The 18,961-nt window shown below is 32.3% G+C and overlaps 1 protein-coding gene across 1 annotated transcript in view; it reads right to left on the bottom strand.

The window, feature by feature from the left end:
• The window catches only part of LOC127835956 (uncharacterized), a 136,017-nt gene that overhangs the window by 11,523 nt on the left and 105,533 nt on the right, over positions 1-18,961 (bottom strand). The gene's annotated exons all lie outside the window — the stretch shown is intronic.

Here is an 18,961-nt window from a genome sequence, read left to right as displayed (position 1 = left end):
TATTTGCTTAAAACTCATAATGTCATCTATCTAAATACAGGTTCCAGTTTTTAATTATGCTTTATAAGTTAATATGCCCAAGGACATTTACCAAATAGAAATATCTATTTAAATATCGAAGAACACTTTATGGTACTTTTAATGAGGTTTAACCTTAAGCCATTCCATTATTAGTTGATGATTCATTAAATTCATTCAATTACTCCGGGAATAAGAGGACAAGTTAGGACATACTGATATAAAACATGACAATACGCAAAAGATAAGGTCCATAGGGTTATGATTCGCGTTGCCTTGCACGTATACTTAATTTGCTAAGAATGTAGCACTGCTATTCAAACACCTTTACAATTAAGGAGTTATGCTTTTAACAAGAACATTGACCCTTATCCAATACATGTGCTCATTTTAAAGTAAGAGTTACTGTCCTAAAACCTTAAATTTCCCTCCCGTTGTATTTAATCGAGTTAACACGTCTCGAGTAATACCTTAGAAGCTAAAGAGACTGACAGGCAAAAAAAAGCAAAACGATGACATCAGTATTTTCCTAACTGTCCTGGGAATAACATATTCGAATAGTGATATTTAATCCGTTTTAAGTCTTCCAGCTAAACATTGTGTTCGATGAAGTAGTGATGATAATCATTTATTTTCATAGTTCCAAAGCGGTGATCTCAGGTGTACTAACTAAAGCGTTTGTTTAATGAGCATTATGTTACATATGCAGTCGATTCAAACAATGCATTTTCTGACAGAGTGTTCTGAGTTTACTGTGTGCTATATAATAAACGCTCTAGTTTAACATTGTTTTGGCATCAACATAGAAAATGTCTATTTGTTACACTGGGATAATCTTCATGAAATGTTTTGGAATTAAAACAAATCATATAACAAGAAATACAAAACATAGTTGTAACTCCGTACAAGATTTCGGTGTCTCAATCAAATAGTCATGAAATGTTGTTTTCTATGTCGTTTATAAAATCAACTCGATCAATTTGAAAGGTTCAATGACATGCCAAACAAGTCATATACGAGTCATGTCATACACAGTGTAGTAGTTAAGTCTGAATGTTGTTTGCATATATGTTCAATTGATTGGTTTTGCAATCGTATTTAGATAAATATTGCCAAGTGTGGGGTGATCTGTTTTTTTCCAAACGTCATACCTTACCAAGACATTACCCTCGCTCTCAACAAAATATGCGCCAAATGACTTGCTGTTATATACTTTTAAATAGTCTCTGATTACAACATGGTAATTGTTTTTGTATTTGAAATTTGACAGCATCTTACATATGAATAAAATAACAGTCACGCAACTTGTTATGCGTAGTCATGACTACGCATCGAATAATATACCTTATCTAACTGTTGTGATGCGAAATTATCCCCAATATTAATGCATTATGAACACAAGGTAGCATTTCATGCAGAAAATAATCCAATAATAATGAGATCAAACGTGTGTGATTCGTTATCATTTTATAATTCGATATTTCAATTTCAATATTTGTTCATTATCCAATCATATGGGAATATCAATAATTAATTTTCTGCAAACAACTCGCAATTGGAGTCAAATTAATGACACATTGTGTCGCTGGATGGTTCATTTTTTTATTTTAACGCATACGTCTCCTTATAAACTTCAATAATGAATGATGCAATGGGTGATCATTTATTTAGAACAAAATAACACAATAACAGCACTAACCGACGTTAATGCATGTACTTTTTCGTGAATGTTAAACAATACTAAATTTAACTTGCGACGTTATTGTAAACATCTATTCTTTTAAAACACATGCCGGACTGCTGGTATATTTTGTTAATAATCGTAAAACGTCCACAAATATACATTTAAAGTGAGACAATCAGAAATAACGTATACATGCACATGCGAGTATGATAAGCAACTAGAATTATGGTAGGGGTAATGAGGTATAGGAAGTCAGAACAAAATGAAAAACAATACATAAGCCAAAAATCAAATTGTTGATATATACGTTCCATTTGTAACAAATCACTTTAAGATTATGTATGAACTTCTTGTAAAGTTTCTTTAAACAACATTACAAGAAATACTGTCTACAATAGTTCATGTATTTTTGTCTATAACTTAATATCTTTTTCCAAGCTGAATCACATTAATCTGCGGTGACATTTGTTAATGCTGGTTATTTATTGAGTTTATACTTAAACATGTCTTGCTACTTATATTAGCAGTTCTATAATTTCGTTTAAGAAATAGAGCACATACATATTTATAACGTGTCTAAACATGCAAAAAACGACATGTCTAATTGTGTCGACTCGAAATATCCTAAAATAGTATGTGTTTCTTGTTTTTTTTATATACAATAATGAAAAATGAACCTGTTTTTATTTAATGAAATATTAATTAAGTTGTTCAGCATAAAGGTTGTTTAAATAACATATGTGGTAAACTCGATTAACTAAAAATAATTCCCGGTGACCCATATGTATGAACAATCTGTAAGAGACAAGCCAATTGAACACAGAATCTCAGACTTAGCATAATGCCGGAAACTATTTTACGTATTTCAGACAAAGACTTTAAAATTCTAGGTGTATGCTATTCAAATAAAAAAAAAAATAAGGATTATCTAAACAATGATATAGTTAATATAAACATATGCGAACTGAAACTATACTCTGTCGACATGGTTTTAATATATAGAAGTGAAACTCCAGCTGCTGGAGCAGCATTGAATTCCTATTATAAACAATTAGTTGGTCCTTTATTTGAGGCAAGTGACCGATTGCCCAAACAGTACAAAACAGCACTAAATAGCTCAATACAAAACAACATAAACACATATAAGAATAAAAATGGGGTCACCGCCTTGGAACGGTCAATTCAAAGCATTAAGGATTTATACCGGGTTTAGAGCGCTCAACCTCACCCTTGGCCAAGCAATATTCATGATACATTGAAGTGTAAATAAAATTTAACCTCATAGCAATGTAACTCAAATTAAACAATAATAACAGGGAATAAAAACGCATTCAATTTAATTACCATTGAATCACTCAATGGTAGAAAAGATACCAGAGCAACATAGTTCCAACTTTTTGAGGAACGATGAGATGAAACTACGAACAAGTGTCAACTAGATTCCTTCTTTTTAGAAAAAGATTTAAGAAAAAAGCGTCATGAAGTTAATATTTCAGATCATCATCGCGCAAATACAGGAAGAAGCAGCAATAATGGGTTAAAAGATCCATATTACATAGCTTGGTTGTTTATGTGACTGCTAAAAATAGATCAAACAAGAAACGACGGTCAGATAGAAAATATAATTTAAACTGAACGCTTTAAACCCAATCATCTATGAATGTAGATTCAAAAAGTGAAAGTATGTGGTATGAAGCAATATCAAAGCGATGACGTCACAAAAATCAATGTAGCCAGTATCAGAGAAACAGTATCGTATGACGTAATTGATAAGATTTAGACACGATGACGTGAACAAAATACATGGGGCAGTTCTGTAACATAAAAAAAAATATTAAAGGGGCGGTACTGAAAAATTAAATTACCAATAAAACCAGCTTAGGTGATTAAATATTTTAGAATCAAACGTATAAAAATGTAATTCCATTAATGAGTCCAAATTTTAAGAGAAGAACGATAAAGTGAATCGAACATTAATAAGCACGTGTTTTTAAGTACGTTAACATCATATCCTTCTGATAAACATGAGTTTATTAAATTAAAAAGTTTAATATAAACATTTTGTCAGACAAAAGTTTCGTTAAAAAGTAAAACCTACTATAATTGGGATCTTGAGTTGTAACTTAAAATTGCTATTGGAGTTGACTTATTTCAAAGACGGTACACTAAAATGTAATATAATAAACTCGTACTTTGTATATCTTTGTATTTATGTATCTATCAATTAAAGGTTAATTCAAATTATTTGCAAAAATGATTTGTAAATGTACACACATGCTTCGATGAAATATGGAATTCATTGAATAAACGGCACAACACCGTGTTTCAACAGTCCATGTCACAGCTATACATTATATGGTTATAACACACACAACACACTAAAAGTAAAGACGAATTGCGACAAGACTCCGAATAGTTCAACGCGTTTTCATAAACGTTTGAAAAGGTCGTGCTCCATATTACTGCAAAAGTCATGTTGCAGTTACTTAGAAGACAGTGGATTGCATCAGTTTATAGCGTTATTATATAGTATAAGCACATTAAGGGGACCGTTCCAGCCACTTATTGGCCGATATATGTAATTTGGATATGCATAGCAAACAGCTCATAATCATACATGAATAGTTCACACTTCGACCAGCCCGGAATAATAGCAGACCAGAAATACTTATAATATACACTGCATTTGACATCGAAATTTGAAAGGATTAATGTCAGCAAATAAATCGTGCACACCACTTGATTTTATGAATCAATAAAATGCCTCACATATAACGCATCAACAAACTACTACAACACTTCATCCGCGAAACAGCATTGGGCTTAATCGCTTTCAGAAAAAAGGCAGGTCATGATTTAAAGTCATGGCACCTACTTTTTCTTTGGCTTTTGGCTTCCACAGCTGAATAACTTAACTCCTTAAAGGCAAAGGTCATCTAGAAGATTATATGTGACATAAATTTGCAGTTTCTACATACAACACATATATATTAACAGAGACTATAGAGTCATCATATGTCACATCACGTATCCGATGCATCCGAGATTGGGAGTAAGAGGAATACTAACAGCAATACGTTTTTGCATATTTATAAGTGCACAAATGTAGTATATGCAACATTTCACACTTGTATTATCTTCTTTGTATAGCAGTCATCTGTACCATTGCTCAAGATATGAGTCCGTATGTTTCAAGACGATAAAAAAGGATTTATAATCAGACATAATACAACATGTTGACGACTCATCGGCCAATTCAAAGAACGTATATATCTACAACATTATTCTACCACTGATGTATTGCTTTGTTTTAATCCTAATATATATAATTATGACAAGTATAATGCATATTTTTACGTACATATACATGTAGATAAATATATGAATCAATATATAAAACTATATATATATATATATATATATATATATATATATATATATAGATATATATATATATATAATATATATATATATATATATATATATAAATATACATGTATTATAAACATGATGTTGAATATCTTGATCATTATGGTGTAAATAATTACTCGGTCAGTATTTTTGCTTGTTTACCTTGTTCTACTAATAGAGAGCTATTATCGTTTCTCGAACTAAAACAATAGTGAAATTGTTCTGCAAATGGAATACTTCACAACACGTTAATGAATTGCTTTTATTGATTGGCAAAAGCACTTGTATTCAGGATAGCTTAGGCTACATACACCAATGCGTTTTTTTATTATACTATTAGCTTTCTTTAAATGGTTGTTGACATTATTGACATTATTTAAAGTTAACGCCCGTTATTGTTTGAAACCTTGAACAACTGATTTATTATCCGTTAACTATACAACGCCATCACGATTAAATATAAATGCACCATGGCGTACATGTAATTAATTGATTACCACGTTGTACTATATGTACGCACGCAACGTTAGCCGACAGAAGGACAACTGCCGGATTCAATTACTACACTGTCGAATCGGACATAATTTTTCGATGTAATAGCTCGAAGGTTTACTGTTTTTGGAATGTAAACGAGGTCTACTCCATGTGCAAATATAAATTTAATAATAAAACCTAAACATGTAGGAGTTGTAAATAAGCTACACTCTTTAACAGATTCAAACAAATATGTTATTAGTGAATATAACATGTCAACTCGTGATGCGAATATATTTTACATCTATACATTTTTATTTTTATATATCTGGTTATAAAACAGCATTAGTTTGATTGAGTAAGATCAACAAAACAGTAATATAATGGTTTTCATTGTATGTTTTATTACCCGTTTTGTTGTTTCTTAATCTAGCACATACCCCGTGGTAAAACGCCAGTGGTTTCTACAAGCAATATTGGCATATATTGTGCCGTGGTGGAGACGGACTTATGGATCAATAAGATGTGAACACAGCTTTATCAAATAACGTTGCGTTGTATTTGTTTTCGCGTCAAACTGGTTTGCTTTTTAATTCATGTATATGTTTTTGTTCGACTACACATGCAAACACGAATAAACACAACAATATATTGTAAACAAAGTTAACGGTCATTTCTTTTAAACACATTTACATAAAGCTATTTTCGGACAAGTGTATATGCTGAGTTTAACACAACTTGTATTTAAAAGGATACTATTACGTATGACTTTGTTTATGACTGTATGTGCTTAATGTGTATTATCCGGTGTGACGTTAGTAAATACTACATTTTTAGACAGTTAGCATACGACATTAAAGTAATTTATAATCCCAATTAAAGGTTTCACTGTTAAATGCACTGACTGCATTTGTAATCATTATTATGCTTATGTATATTTTATTGTGTAACGTCTCGTCATCCATAGACATGTGTTCACTTGCCTAAAAAATATCCTAGCGGATGATATAACAGAAAGTATATATTGTTTGTGTTTTTGTTGTAAAATGTTAATTTATGAGCCGATTAATACAACAAATAGTTCGTAATGTTAGGTATTTGCGTGTACTCATAAGCATACCAACGCATTAAATCTGATCAAGATGCCATAACACAAACTACAAATGTTGCTTTATTTTACGTGTGTTACTAGGATCTTACCCAGCTGTTTGTTCGAATGGGGTTCTAATAGCAAAACGATATTCCAAGTATACTTATACATATACTTAGTTGCATCTTAATTTGTCGGTTACTGTTTTCATATTTTAAAACAAGCTAACCACAACATAATTAACATCGTTATTATATCTACGCTCAGCATATTAATCGGGGAGCAGTCACATTCATAGTGCAAGCAAGTCAGCCATTGACCGCATATACGCCTTTGGTTATATAGCAAGTTCAAAACGGATATGCGCCTCTTTATCCCAGTCTTGTTGTCTCTCATTCCATCCAAAATTAGGTAAGCATACCGAGACGTAATGGTCGACAATGTTTATACCACATACATGACGCTTTAAATTGATTAAATCCACTGTCTTCTAATGCTCTCAGAATAGTTGAAAAAAGCAAAAGTTCTGCTTCATAGCACATTAATCATATTTATCTGAAAATCGCATATTCCTGTTTATTTGATTAAGAATGTGATAGACCATCATTCAATATGAATGAAAATTTAATTTCAGAGTTGTTAGTTTATATGTATGTAAACATTTTAATGATTAGCTATGGAGTCGAACAGACATGACATATACATGTTTTAAGTGTTAATTATAATTTTATGCAGAACTAAAAGACAATACCTAGCATTCTTAGTGACTAAACATGTTCAGAACTTGACCTTTGCAAAATTATGCCTAAATAATTGAGTACAACAAGTTAACCATAATATCACTTATTTTTAAAATGACAACATTTTAAGTAGTATTGGGAAAAGTCATCTTTCTTTCCTTTCCAAATATATTGATTACGATTCGAGGAGTCGGAACAATAAAAGCCTGTGATTTAAATGATATAATTTATTATCAATTAAACAACATGTTTTTGTTATGGAAGAACTCTTAACAATTTAATAATGGTAGAACTGCATTAATGTCTAAGCGGTTGCCCATACATATAGCAAGTATGTCATACTTCTTATATTTTTCGTTGTTTATAGCCAGCTACTGTCTAAATTATTGTTCTTAATTTATTCTCAGTAAAACATGCAACAATCATCAGAAGATGTTGGCGATTTTAATGTTTTATTCGCAGCGAAAATGATGGACATGTCTTATTCGATATACATACTTCAAAATTTAATATTGTTCCAATTGTTAAAAAGTTATTATTTCTTACTATTGTGTTAAGGTTGTGAGCAGATTAAGTGTTAACTTAAATTTGAAATGAAAGTCTTCAAACAATTGTCAACAAATAATTATCAAAACGTGACGATTGGTTTTTATGTGTTCATGATGAAATTGATGCAATATGTCATATTGTCTATAAAGAATGTACTACAAACGATAATAACTAAGATGGATGAGGAATATAAATGTCCGAGTATACATTTATGACTTGTAAAGCCGTCTGTCTTAGTATGTGGAGATATTTGCTTTATTTGAGTAAATTTTCTGGGAACTTAAAAAAAACCCGAAAATTAATACTTCAGAATGCATAGCATTGTTAATTGTTTCTACCATGCTAATAGGCATAAGTATATGTTATATCGTACTGAAAGAAGGTCTTACTTAACACATACAGTAAACATGTGGCATATTCTCTTTTTGTAAATTGCAAAATGTAATAGAAATCTTAATATCAACATAATTACACGCAATTATTACCCAAGACGTAGTTTGCAGAAATATGCAGACGTATTTTTCTTACAGATTTTGGGCATCGGAAACGATTCGAAAACATGCACTAGTACAAGCTCAGTTAAGCAATATCATAAATTTCGACAGCAGCGTACACCCGCGTTCCTACTTAATTGTGCACTTATATATTTTCGGATTCTTGCAATTGTGTGTGTGTAAAATACTGCACACATTCAATCGACAGGGTCGGTTATTGCTTATACAAACTGAAATGTTGTACGCACGTAGCGTTGCATATATATCAAAGTGTTGTAGTCATGACCAAGAAAAGAATTGCAGACATTATATTGTACATTGGCTCAAAATGTCACAAATTTGTTTATAATTTAAACTACATTGTCATATTTACAGTGCAATTGAAACATCATGCATTCAGATAAAAATTGTCTTCATCACATGCATAGTATTTATTGTCAAAGTTATGTGTATATGCAATTTACTGACTATGCTATTAACGACATTATACGAATACAACATAAACTTGTAAGAGTTGGGCGATTTAGTAACAAGTAAAGGTATTTCTTCAAAGTTGCAATACCTCAGTAATGATATCTTTATATAATGTGTTTATTTCTTTGAGATCTACTATGTCAAATATATAAATCATCCCATGTATCGGTCAGTCACGTAAAATCAACATCTATATACCGCTACGGCGTTGGGTTAAAAGAGAGATGCGAAAGCCGGATAATTCAATGACGTATGCAATTTACTATTTTAAGTACTATTGATTCGGTTTTAAAACTGCCTGCCGTAAAAACGAACAGTCTACAGATGAATGTTAAACAATGAAACCTGCTTTGTCATTTTCAACCGGGGTCATCTCCTTGGAAAAGTCAATTCACGGAATAATCTTGTCGGATAATCACTTTAAAACGTTCGTTGAATAGGCATACCATAAATCGTAGCAAACATAGCAAACACGCCTATATGGATTCTATACGAACTTTATTATTGACCAACACATATAGACTAGCCCACATTTTCACTCTGTTTTATACGGTTCAAAAGTGGAACCCCATATATGTAATATTTCGGCGGAATATACACACATTTCATTATAATGTATTAAAATGTAAGTAAATACGAAATCAAATAGACAGATATGAGCCTTTTAAACTAAGTCTGTAGTAATATGAATACACACGGCAACAAAATTATCTGAAAATAACACATCTTCACAAATTCTTTGTGAACACAAATGAGCCCCGTTTCTGGGCATTATTGGCAACACGATTTTAGTTATCAACAAAATGAGCAATGAACACACGTGTGCATACGTACTTCATATTCGGAATAATCAAAATTGAAACACAATTCCGGAAAACATCGACATGTGTCATTCACTATTTCTAGAAAAAAAGTTGTATGAGTGAGATTTTAATTTTTGCTTTCCATTTATCCACTCGTGCATTTCATTCAAAAACAGTTTACTATAAATGTGTACCGTTTTAAATATATTGTGCGTATTTATTGAAGGCAAGGTTTGCGAGACTGCTGCTCGAAATGAAAGAGATAATGCAAATTGGCGAATTAGTTCACTGTTTAGGGCAACACTTCATTTTAAGTCCGCTTCCGTTGAATAACGGCAGACATTTATATTTTATAAGATATGTTGGTCGTTCTACATGAATGCATGGCTTTAAATATAAACGCTAATTGCCACGTGTTTGCAAAAAGTAATTAAAAAAACGAATAGCAAACAACTTGCAATTTATTTATAGTGCAGTAATCGATTCAATTAACGTATAAACAAATGCTGTGTCAAATAGCGACACTAAATAAAAAACAACAATAACGTGTTTCTACCGCAGAGTTTATTTTTTTTGCTATAATAATTTCCGAAATATCAACGGTTTCTTTAAGAACTATTACACTAGAATGTATCAACCAATGCCAAACCATGGATGTGGAAAAAAGGATAGCACGGTTTTAAGGGGATGCGATATTCTGACGAAAGCAGACAATATTATATTGAAAATTGGAACATGAAAATCAACTGCAATATATACACCGGTTTGTGTGTTTATTTTCCAGATGCAAAGCAAAAACACGTGCATTTGTAGAGAAAACATTTTTGTACAATATATAATTACCTATTTACTATTAGTTTTACCAAGTTTCTGAAACGTTATGTTATTTGAAATACGGAGTATGTTTGTTTGCATGAACGTTATGCTAGATGTAAAATGCTGCAATTGTTTAAAGATGTGTTATTTAAAGTGTTAATTTGCATATTTAAAGTGTGGTGTGAATGGTAATTATTCAAACGAATGCATTTATTTATAATAAGTTAACCTTTTTGTTTATTTCGAGTAATTAACAATCATATTTTGTTGTGAACATTACCTTAACCTCGTGTTAACAATTCCGTTGTACACTGTACACTATTTGCTTTGTAAACGTGTCTCACATAATGAAAAAAAAACGTAAACCAAATGTAATGAGGTACTGTCATTTTTTTATCATTGTAGAGTATAAAATGTTCGTTGATACTACTTCAAAGAAATAATATAGCAAAAATGTGTAAGTCTGCTGCTAAAAATAGGAGACAACAAGATGATAATGTCACCAATCATACTGCGCATTAAGGTTGATCTTGATGTTAAATTTTTCAAAATGCTTTACTAAGGGATTCAATAACTATGCCCGTATTATGTTTCAAAGTTAACGTTCCAAACCTGTTATGATCTTTTTGTTAGAAATTAAAGGTGAAAATATGTGATATGTGTACGATGGACACTTTTAAAACGAAATCCCAATGCCATATTTACGTGTTTCAAATTATTTTCATCGTGAGATTTTACGGAATTGGAATTATGCGAGTTTACATGAACCAGCTTCGATTTAAATGTGTCGCCATTGAAAACGTCTATAATGTAATTTGTCTATATCGAAGGCATGCTACAATATATGAACGGAACACATTATTCTTAAATGAAGTGCATACTTACGAATTGTGTTTGAGGAAAACTTCATGGTTCTTTTAGATAAAATCGCGACTTCCTTAAGGATTGCTTAAATGTTAAGTTCATCAGAGACACGACAATCCGTTACCGAACCCCACTCATTTGTCTTCCATAAGCAAATTGTGTTAAGCAATTAGACACGTCTCTGTAGGTTCCTCTGCGTACTGCTTGACTGGAACAAACTATAATTACCTCGATTCAACAGAGTCCTTCGGCAGTGCAAATATGTCATAGTGTTTGATAACTTACGATTAATCGCAATAAACAAAACGATCATCCGCTATGAAATCGATGGGTCTATTGTGAAACAAGCCATTAACTACAGTCGTTATGACATTGTCATTTTAAAACTTTATTTGCATTGGTTTTGTTTATTTTTTATTTACATTTAACCACAGTTATTGAACGGATCGGTGCAAAAACACAATCTGATTAGAATCTGTAGGCACATTCATTACAATTTATATAAATTATTGCGTGTTGCATGTACATAGGTTAATAAACATTTAAAAGATGCATTCACTGTTTGGCGGTTGGTATGACCAATACAGAAGCACACCGTGCAAATTGTTTGCCAGCATAAGGAGCTTCAGAAAATTATACCAACTCTTCGAACGTTCAGTTCACGTTATATCATTTAAGTAGCCATTTGTATATCAGTCAAGCAATTAAAAATATCGAAGTTATATATTTGCATGGAATGGTTCAAATGCGTAAAAAATGCATGTTGTTGTAAACCTTACATATAAGGTTCATGGTACATCTACACCAACTCGACAACACATAGTGGTATTTGTATATGAATTCGCAAAAAAAATAGAAACTGTGAAAACGCATTCAAGACTGCTGCATTTGCTGCTCGTGAAATCGTCCTATCGAGTCGTTTTGGTAAGTGGTCCATCGATATGTAGACGTTTTGGATTAATTTTAGATCTCAACGTAGTATGGTGCGAGGACACACAGGTCAGTCTATTTGTCGCGGTCAGTGAATCAAGGTCATAATCACTTCTTGAATAAACCTCGCTAACAATATTACTTTTATTTTTTTTTAAGGCAATCCAATTATAATTGGAATACCTGTGCATGTATAAAGGCTAGAAGCAGCATAACGAAGGAAAGTAGAACGTATTATATAATTGATCACTGAGGCGGTTGTAAGAAAATGGAATGAGGCTTATTGCTTGTTTTGTTTGTTTGTGTGTGATATGTGGATGTTGAACGTATCCATCTTACCAATCGCACACTGATAGCTTACGAGGGATAAAATGTCCATGCATTATTTCCCAAGAAAAATGGGCATTTCTAAGAATTCGGTTCCACCATTTCAATTTAATGAGATATATACAACAATGAGGCCTAATATTTGGCGTATACAATCATGTGTCTACAGTTTTATTGAACAGATGCATACACATTATTAACTGGTCTTTTGGCTTCATTAAAGCATATGGTTTTCGAACAATGTCTGATTTATAATTAGAAAATATGGTCCAAGGGCTGATACAATATACTCTTATTGTGGCACTCAGGGACGTGTTTTGACCTGAAATTTGCACATCGTGTACATGCCGAAATTTTATTTAATTGTTACACAAACTCAGAGATAAATTTTTACTTTATGACATTAAACGCATTTCTCTGAATATTGAGCATATAATACACCTGTGTCTCTATACGTTTATTTGAAGATCTATTTCAAATCATATTAATGTTTCCAATAAAAAAAACGTGGTGAGACAACAACTATTAAAAAATGTATATATATAAATATTATAATATAATTCAAAAACACCGGTATTTTTTTATTGAAACATATGCAGTTATGATTGCATTTACATATTATTCATTTAACATACACTATCGCATTCGAATATAAATCTTTCCGAAACATTATTAATTTAAAACATACAGAATATGAATTATTAAGAAAAAGTCACAAGCATACGCCTCCAGTAGTAAAACGACTTATTTACACGAGTCTGAATACAAACATTCGCGTTTGAATTATGTAACATGACTAAAGTGTTTACTAGATTGTACAAACAAGTAATATAAGTTTAGTTCGATTATTATTGTGTAAGTAGTTATTTGAGTGAGTGTGTACACTTTAATTTGACTTAATTGGTTACCTGTGTTCGCTAGCGATGTGTGTAAAGTACAAACAATGTCGGCCAGTTGTTTTATGTAAACATTAAACTTATTGTTATGTATACCATAAATGTGTATATCATTATCTATAGATAGACATATGTACGTCTGAAATACCAAAAAACGTCTTAATCAAGAAACTTCGCGACAAATATATACATATAAGGACCACAATGGAAAAATGCGTTTACTCATTTTTGTGTTATAATTGGTGTTGTTGTGTACAAGTATGTCATGGTATATTGTTCTTCATGTATGATATATGTTTATATAGTGTACATGTTGTAAATGCCCATGTATGCATCCCTTGCCGAAATAAATAAATCTATCTATATATCTACATTTTCTCTTTCTTCATACTAATGTTTTTTAGTCTTGCGATGCGCAATAAAACTCTGCTTAAAAGCTATACATGCTCCGGATGTAAGTCTATCGCGTACATGGCATATATTTCCGACAAACCTAAACTAAGCTGCTTTAAATTGTGACGAAAATGCCAAGTCGTCGTTTGTCAGTGTAACTGTCACAGGCGAACAACTCGCTAATATATTTTCATGCATATCATCGGCTTCATTTGATTATGTTTGTACAAAAATAGCAAGGACGTCTGATTTTCGTTTTGAATTGTTCAGTTGTATTCGCATTGATGTGATGGTGAAGGTGTTTGATGGAAAAACATGTCTCCACTAAAATATGCATACATATACATATAAACCCAAAATTACTCGTATGCAATGGAGGGGAACAAGCCCGTTTAATGTGGATTATTGTTAAATAAAGTTGGTGTTATGTTTATGAATGCATACCATATAGTTGACATGTTTTCAAAGCAGTCGACCTTTCGAAAGACGCAAACACAAATAATTATGATACTACTGCTTCTAATACGAAAGAAAATACAATTGCAACGTTCTTCAGTGCTCTTAGTGGATATACTTATAATATAGTTCAAATATAATAACTCGTTGACAAACATAATTAACTTTAATGTTCACCTTATTTGTCTATTTATATACATCGCTAGTGTTTCATTACGTTTAAGTTATACACTGAACTATTTTATCCAGAGACAAACCATCTCTCATGAAACAGTAACTAGTGTGTGCAGTTATTGCATCGGGAAACTTGTTTTGACACTTGATATTTTCAAGGAACGTATTATGATGCTGTATCATAATCACATACAAAGACATTAACATTAACCAGGTATTAATACAAGAAAAACGGTATCGTACTCGGATGGTCTTAGGATAAACCAAGTTCATGTTTATAAAACAGTGATTCTCATCAGTTTCTGACCCACAAGATACTTTGACTCAAAATCGGTTTCTTCATCTGAAGGAAATAGTCCTGCACTTACTAAACGATGTGTATGTACAATTCAACAATCGTTGTTGACGTCGTTTTCGTCCGTCAACTGATGAATTGGTACACGTTCAGTCCCTTGATTCCTCAAAAGGAGAACGGACGTTGACTGCTCTATATTGTGCTTTTCGTAGTTGTTCGACGCCATGCATGAAATGTGATATTTGCATCTTGAGCAAAATACCTCAATAAAAACACAGCGGAATCTGCTGCCAAAAGTAATGTACAGAACAATATTGAATGCTAAGGATGAGTAGTAAATCAATAGCGTTATTTGTCCAACAGCTTGGTCCAAAGAAGACAAACCCCCACCAGTTTTCATGTTAATAAGTGTACTACGCAACCTGCTAACATGCGACGGTAAGTTCAACACAAAGAACGATATTGTCACAGCGAACAGCATTTTGGTTACTTTTGCCATTGGATTCCGATTGTTTCTTGCGTTAGGGGCTCTATGATGATTTCGGCGTTTGTAGGACCGTACAAGATCACAGACGATTGCGGTCATCAGCAGGGCGATACAAACGAATGGAAATACTAGCGTTAAGACGGTGTCGGTATACACTAGTCCTTGTACGACATTATAGAGAATAGGATAACTCTCACAAGATGAAGGCGTCATCGCCCAAAACGGAAAATTATACAAAGCGACTGCTGTTAGTCCCAAAGCAGCCACTACTAATTTAGCCTTAGCCGGTGTGCACATTCGGCTGACAATGAACGGCCGGCAAATGCGAATGTAATTTTCTGCAGTAACGAAAACCACCATCCACACGGAAATGAAACCACAAACGTAAGTCAGAAATACGATAAGCTGACAAACGCCATTTGTGGAACCTAACTCCAGCCGTAATGTTCTCGAAATCCAGGGTATTAGAAGTGTTGTCAGAAATCCGTTGTCAGACATTCCCCTGACGGCCAAAAAGATGCTGCACGAACTGTTCCTCAGTGTCTTGTTCATAAAGATGATTGTTGATAAAGTATTTCCAATCACTCCAATGATGCAAAGAATTGGAATGATGTAAAGTTCTATACAACGCGTAACAGGGTGTAAGTCTATTTCATCCGCCGTAATATTCATATACGGTACACCATGGTTTTCCCTCGAAGAGGATTTTTCGGTAACGTTTGACGTGTAGAAGTGCGGCATCATATCCAGACTAATTTAATTTCTATAAAAGAAAATACATTTAACAAAAATGTAAACCTCTATCACCGCAATTAAGTTTTGGTTTCTTAATTATTTGTTTTTACTGAAATATTTCAAACGACCAAGATCATAAAAAACATACTCAAATTGCGAAAGCACATATTGCATTGGAATTGGAGTCCACACACAAGTTATTTAATATAATGCGTCTTGATTGAGCTTAATAAAATATTATAACATAAATACTATTTCATGGTGTATTAGTACATGAATTAGGAAGAAACACATCCACAAATGCAACAAAACAAATACGAAGCACTAGTATAGGGATAATACACGTTTTCGAGGGCATGATCATCTGCGGACGCTCGAAAAATCCGTTCCTGCTCGAGTGCACAGCAAGATGACAAGAACGGATTTTGAGAGCGTCCGCATATGATCATGTCCGAGAAAATGTGTATTTTCGCTATTATTGCATAAACCAATTCTCACATATTACCAAAATATATTAAAATATCATTGAAAACAATATATCTTGTTCATTCGACATCGATAAAATAATTCGATTATTTAATATGACGTCATACAGTTCAAGGTTGTGTTTTACATATGCCTCACTCGTTCATTATCAGAAATGACGAGGTTTTACCTTTTGATAGTCAGTGTTTGATTTCAAATGTGTTTAAACAGTGTAATAATGCAAATTTTAAATGCAGCCGCGCCAAGTAGAAATTAGGAATTATACTGAAATTTCCTGGTCGTGACGGATACAAATATCGTAAGAATAACACACGGTTTTCATAGATGTTTCTTACCAAAGACCTATCAATATGCAAGTAGTGGATGTATGCTGATAGTTCTTTATTCTTACGTACATACATGTATATCTTATTCCGTTCCAACTACATTTAAAACAAATTAATACTTCCTACATATGGTCACTGAAGTATTTCGAGCATACAGTATGAGCGTTGAAGGTACATAAACACTAACAATTACAGCATAGTCTGTTGAAAGTGTTGAGTAAATAACCATAACTTCATTGACGTTGTCAATACAATAAAGCTGTTGTCAAGACAGTACAGATGGTATAATTTGAAAAGTGGAGTGAAATATTAATTGCCGTGATCCCTGCATGCATGAGGAAACCGGTGCTTATTCAGTTCCCCAGTTATACTTTGTCGAAGGCAGAAGTTATTAAAAACGTTAAGGCAAGTAACTTCGCGTGGACGAGTTTATGGAAATGAAAAACACATAACATGGCTTAAACGGCACGTTATTCGCCTTGTTAATACACGATTTCTCCCGTTCAAGCCCTTCTTTTGCCACGTTTTTTAGCACCCCGCCAGAGGGCATTATAGATGCAATAATACACGTTAAAGATTTAAAAAAACTTCTATCAAATTTTCAGCAGACCTTAAATGGGGTTCAACGAATAAATTATTTTTCATTTTCTTGTCAAAACCAGTTCATAGTATAAACACTTAGTATAGCTTGGTAATTGATTATCATTTTTTTAAGAATTAATTAATTAATTTATTTTTAATTTAATTCTTATTTTTACATTTTCCGTTACTTTACGTGTAAGTATTCCTAATGTTACTTTAGGAAAGTTGGTTTGTAATGAACATTTGACAGCAAAACAATTTATATATACTTTTATATAGGTTTCTGTATTATTCGCCAGTTTATGAATGCAATATTTATTAATTGTACTATGTGTCTTTGGCGTCAATTTACATATTATACGTGACTTTGCGCATGAGTTCATATCAATTGGGATAGTCACCCTTTCCGGAACGATTGGGCTTTATTACACCGAATATTTCTTCATTAATAGCAGGTAACCAAACTATTATTGGGCTTTGTTGCATTAACTTGTTTACGTTTAACAAATGTGTTTCGTATTAATTATATGAAATGGTAAATGGCAACATATTACGTGCAAAAAATACATATTTGATTTAAAAGATTATAACATGCAAATATTTAAATCGCTAAACCAAACTGTTCTTCGAGGTGATGTTTCAAATGATTAATAATACAATAATTTAGTACTCTCATGTCTTAAAATACAGAAGAAACTTACAATTTAACTCACTTATCTTGTTTGTTTGATAGCAATTATGACTCTTGTTCATCATTTAAATATACCTAAATCCCTATGTCAGACGTTGAATTTCTAAAAGCTATTCAGAATCTTGGTATAAAATCAGCTTCTATAACCGATGTTTTACACATGTTCAAATATTTGGAAGTATGTGTACCGCACACGATATGTCCACTAACATATTGTGTAATCAAATATTTAAACAATAGTGCCACGTGATTTTGCCTCGAGGATGATTTTTCCTTTTTTTAAAAAGGTGACTTTTCCGACCCAAATGGCTAAGTGGGCTAACTCTTCATGAATAACCATTTAAAAGCTATTATATTATTTTCTTTGAATTTAAGTGTTTTTCTAGCGTAGGGAATACGTTAAATACTATTTAACATTAAAACAATGTTAATAAATCTAATGTTAAGATATCTTTGCATGCAATAACGCAGGTAAAAATATACACATGTTTCGACATTAGATTTGGTCTGAGGTGGAATATAGGTAAATAATATATGATTTTTTTTATTTTAATATGTATTTTATATAGCATGCTTACATATTTTTCAGCACTATATATTAAAAAGTTAATTTAGCATACTATTTAATATGTATTGATTGAATATCGCTTTATACGTGTGAACTAAATACAAATCAGAATAATGAGCAGAATGAGTTTCCAAGATATTCGTTCAATTTACTTACCTCTATACCTTCTTAACTCATCACCAGCACGTATTGATCGAA

Source organism: Dreissena polymorpha, chromosome 6 (assembly GCF_020536995.1).
Source record: "Dreissena polymorpha isolate Duluth1 chromosome 6, UMN_Dpol_1.0, whole genome shotgun sequence".
NCBI lineage: Eukaryota > Metazoa > Mollusca > Bivalvia > Myida > Dreissenidae > Dreissena > Dreissena polymorpha.
Note: the sequence above shows the minus strand (reverse complement) of the source record. Positions and strands in the feature narration are given on the sequence as shown.